The following is a 5251-nucleotide window of genomic DNA, read 5'->3' on the forward strand; positions in this document are numbered from 1 at the left end:
TTATTATGGCGCTTTCTCTCTCTCAAATTTCCCCTCATTTGCTCTCTCTTAAAAGCTAATAGCCAAAAAAAAAAAAAAAACAATGAGCCAATTCCCTATTTTTTCCATTCCCTCTATCTCCTTCCAAATCAAATCGAGTTATTTTTATAATAAACATTTTGAAAAATGATAATGTTAAAGTTTACTGCCATGTCAATGAGATTCTTGCTTTTACCATAGGAACTTATATGAAGGGAAACAAAAGTTGTGGCACATTTCAAGGGTGCTATCTGAGAATAGAAAGTGAATTTGTGTGAATAATGGGCCTACAGATTCCAAAAGCAGGAAGGACAAGATCTCTTTCCGAGTCGCTATGAAGATTGAATTGGATCGAGTGGCCCATCATTTTTGTTCGATATTCGATCTATGCCTTCTCTCCGATCTATTTTTGTTGTCCCTTTAAAATGACAACCCCAGACACCCTTTGTTATGTGGAAGAGGGTCAAAGATCAGAAGCAGCTAAAGGTCTCAATCATTTGAGTAACAATATTATAGAGTCCGTCCTAACGTGAAACAATATATCAAAAGGAGAGAAAAGGCAAGGTATGCACGAACTGAGTATCCCTTTAATTTGTGTTGTGTTGTGACTATTATTTACCTGTAATATTGTCTTAATTCTCATTTATCCGGCCAATTACAATCTCAGTAAAAAGAAAGGATATGTATCATCACAATCACCAGAACGGGAAAAACAACTATCTTTCTCAAGGTTTCCAGAAAAACAGCATGTTTTCCAGCAAGGAGGAGGAAATGCTTGCGGTGACACAGGATTGGTTCTCTCTACTGATGCTAAGCCTAGATTAAAATGGACGCCTGAGCTACACGAGCATTTCATAGAAGTTGTCAATCAGCTTGGAGGAGCATACAGTGAGTATCTCTTTCTTTACCTTTCTATATAAGCTAATTTCATGAACATGCACCAGCGTCTTATTCTGCTAATTCAACCTTTTATATGTTTGTCACAGAGGCAACACCAAAGACGGTTATAAAGCTCATGGGGATTCCATGACTTACCCTATACCATCTAAAGAGCCATTTACAGGTAAAGTATATGGAAGAAAACTTCCCAAATATTTCATTGAGGATTACGTATGACTAATAATCTACTAGACAGCATAAGACCAAATCAATTTTGTCTAATTTCCGAAATACATGCTCAACAAGAATCTCCATGGACAAGCTAATGCAGGGAACAACAGAGCGGGTAGGATAACACCTTTTCGAGTATTCCAACTTCATCTTTAAACAAAGTACATATAGTACCTCATTATTCATAATACCCACATTACAAATTTTAAATTTTAATGAAGGCATTAACTTATTGTGACAGGTTTTATGGGTGCGGAAGCAGGGGATATGATGTGTGATGCAAGTGGGGCACTCACTACAAGATCCCAAACAAACAAGTAACACTTCGAGTACCAAAAAATCTTTGTATATACATTCTTTGGCTTTGACCTGAACTGACAGAAAAACTTAAATGTATCAGAAGCTTGCAGATAAGTGAAGCATTAGAGATGCAAATCGAAGTGCAAAGAAGGCTAAACGAACAGCTTGAGGTAATAGTTTAATGAGTTACCATTACCATCATCAGCATCATCATCATCTAACAAAATGTTAAATAGCTGAGAGTGAATGCATGTGATATATGTGCTAAACTTATAATCAACGGAACGCCTATTCTATATGTAGGTGCAACAACATTTACAACTACGGATAGAAGCCCAGGGAAAATATCTACAGTTGGTTCTAGACAAAGCCTAGGAGACACTTGGAAAACAAAAACTAGGAGTTTGTGCGAGACTAGAGGATGCCAAAGTGCACATCTCCCAACTGGTCTCCAAATTATCCAATCAATGCCTCAAATCTGGGCCACCAGATGGTTTGATGGACAGTTGCTTGACCTCATCATGCGAGGGATCTCAGAAGGACCAAGAAATCCCCTGCATCAGGTTGACACCCTATCATCATCACACTGATAATATAAATGATAAGGTAACTATGGGATCAAGAGAGGAGCCGCAGTGTGAAACAAATGAGCCTCAGTGGTGTCGAAACATGAATGAGAACAATCTATTTCCTTCCTTCTTAATAGGAAAAAACACTGAAAGAATGATGTTTTACTACCATTTACGGGGAATATCCGCATACCATTGTTTTCCATCTTTGGGTTTCGGAATAATTTTGTAAAGAGGAAGTCGTATGGTGTATTCAACAATCTAAGTTGAGTTTTTGGCTGTTCTAAGATGAAGTGTTCGAAAATCATTCCATTTGCATTCACTATACAAAAAAGGACTAGCACTTGCGGAGATCGACTCTACTAAGGTGGGAATGACTTTCTCTACTTTTATTATTATTGTGATTGTTGTATGATTTTTCACTTAATTCTTCTCAAGACTAGTTTGCATAAAGTTGCCTGGTATTGTAGATTTATTATTATCTATTTTGCCTATTTTGAAATTTTGCGGCATTTGTTGATGTGCTTTATAGCTTCGGTGTAGAGTTTCCCACTGCAAAGCCTTTTCTAGGTATTAGGTGGAGAATGATAATTAGAGGTCCCAGATAAGACTAAAATATAACAAAATTATGGACCTTAATTCAAGCTTTGGCTTTACTATTTCCTCCTTGAACAATAGAATGTCTAGAAAAACTCGATAGTTTTTTTATGTTGTTTTTCCTTGCTCTGGGGAAGTCCTTTGTCATGTTGTGTTTGAGGGCATTTTCAGTGGTTAATTAAGTTTCTATATTTTTCAGGGTGAGGAGATGCCAATTGAAGATGTAATTGCAACAGTAGATGATTCAAGCAAGGACGGTGAATCTGGACCAAAATCTTGCAATGGTCCAGATTTGTTTGAGGAGAATTACAAAGAGCTTGAGAGATGGTTGGATATGAAGTCATCCAAGTATAACATGCTCTTAGTGGTGCGTGAAAAACAGCGTGGAAGGCTTGGAACAGCTTTGAAGGTAACTTTCATAATCAATGTCAGATTATGACATGGGGAGTTCTATTATACAAGAAGTCTCTTCCAAATGCAAACCAACATAATGGGGAATCCAATTTCCGTTTTCCATTTTTGCATTTTCTAATGGTCGTTCAGTACCCATTTTTTCATTATTGGGTTTCCATCTGTGACAAGATGAAGAGCAGCGAGAGAACAACTTTTATCAAACTTTTTTGTTTCGCCTTTCTAGGAACTTGCTTTCACAATGCTACATCCAATGTGTTAAGTCAAATGACTCCCCAATTTCTTAGCTTATTTGATCCTTTGCTGCTGAACATATAGTGTCTTAGATCAGTACTTTTGATTGCAGGTGAATGCCATAGACCTTCTGCTTGCATCAACTCCACAATCTGACGATCTCTTATGGATTTTGTGGGAACTATGTGGGCTTTCCAGGTATACCTTTCCATCTCTATCTTTTTTAATGTAGGGCACGATAAACATTACTCTTATTTGAACTGTATTGTTATGGGACCCTAATGACACCCTTTGCAGTTCTGATTCAAGACGGCAGGTTTTGTTGGCCCTCAGGCATTTTCCAAAGGTACATCTTTTGTAAATTCTTCATTTGGAATATTAGTTATATACTTCAATAAATAATATATAGTGGCCACATTTTAGATCCATGCTATGATGGTAGTCTATATATGAGTTTTTCTTCTTCGTCATCTCAAGTAAATGTACGTTGGAATATTCTAACATGTTCCCTTTGGTTTATCAAAGAAGTGAGTATGGTTTTTTTGGTTAATTGATTGTGTATGTATTACGGTTGTGTTTTTCCATAAATTTTGAACCGGTGTTGTGTCATTCTTATTTTCTTACTGCCAATGTAAAGGTCGTTACAGAAGCGTGAGTGTTAGGAACAATTTATTATGGACAATGGAAGTGTAATGTGTATAATGATGTTGATAACATGCAAGAGCAGTTTGCGAAGTTTGCTGCTGGAAGAGCTACACTGCGCAGATACCTACAATGTCAAAGCAATTTGTTCCATCTAACAATGGCGAACCAGTTCTCAAGGTAACATGTTTTCTTGCTTGGTTTAAATGCATGCAAGACACTTGTGGATTAGGAGGTTGTGATCTATGGTATTTTGGTTTCTCGAGAATACCCATGGCTCAGTTTGGTGGATCAAGGCACTTTGATGTTGTTCAATTTTCACGATCTTAAGGTTCATAATATAGTAAAATGTAATATAAATCCAATTTGAATTGAACTGCCATTCGAAGCAAAATATTATTTTTCTAAATTATGACACTTAATAGTACATGAAGTTGAGTTCCTTCAATGGTTTTTGCCTATTGTTGCAGTGGCAGATTGGATGATGTTTATCTTCTGAGGCTTTCAGTTTTAATCTTTCAAGGTAAGTTGCATTAAGTCTCTCATGTAAAGTTCAGTTAAATTATGTGTACATTTGAGCCTTCGCTATTGGGTGTGTCTCTGAGTTTTCCGATTTTCTACCTGAAGTATTAGGTTTGGGATTCTGGGGATTTTTATCGAGCAACTTTATATATACTGGTTAGTGATTTTCTTCTTGACATTCTTTAAGGGTGTATTTTCTTCTGAAAAGTTCTATCCTTTTCATTCGAGCTACGAAGTTCGCAAGGATTCTTCCCATAGTGGAAGAAGAACTCGAATCCTTTTTAATTATGTCTGATTTGGTTATATAGATTTAAAGTTGTGAATAGGCATTGAATTCAGTGTGAAAAAAAAAAGGTTAGGATTTGGTATAGTAACTATTGAATCCGTTAATGCTAATATAAGAAATGGTAGCTGGTCATCTTGACTCAAAATCACATTGAACAGGGTTGATTTTTTGTTTGGGAAATGGAGTTGATGATAAAATTTGAGCATGTATCTACTCCTTAATTGCAACTATTGGTTTTGGTGCAGCTGAAACAATAACTAATGTCTTAACTAGGCGCAATTTATTATTTTCCTTTTACTATATCATGGGCTTTAGGCTGTTTTGCACATGTTGCTTCTTTTTCCATATATACTAAAGTTTTTCCCAAACTAAATGTAATAATGATATTCAAATCAGTAGCCTAGGATCTATTGACTTAATCTGATCTATCAGCAATTGAACTACTTGCCAATGCAGTTGCTATAGCTGCTGTGAGGCCTGTTTCTCATTTATTGAAAGGTATATGAATTGTTTTTATCAGACACTAATTTAACAATGGTTTGCTTTGGGTTATACAAAGAAT

At 36.2% G+C, this 5251-nt stretch overlaps 1 pseudogene; it reads left to right on the forward strand.

The window, feature by feature from the left end:
• Nucleotides 1-699: 699 nt before the first annotated feature.
• On the forward strand, nt 700-2155 carry LOC147510088 (myb-related protein 1-like; annotated as a pseudogene).
• Nucleotides 2156-5251: the final 3096 nt, after the last annotated feature.

The sequence above is a fragment of the Coptis chinensis genome, chromosome 3, assembly GCF_015680905.1.
Source record: "Coptis chinensis isolate HL-2020 chromosome 3, ASM1568090v1, whole genome shotgun sequence".
NCBI lineage: Eukaryota > Viridiplantae > Streptophyta > Magnoliopsida > Ranunculales > Ranunculaceae > Coptis > Coptis chinensis.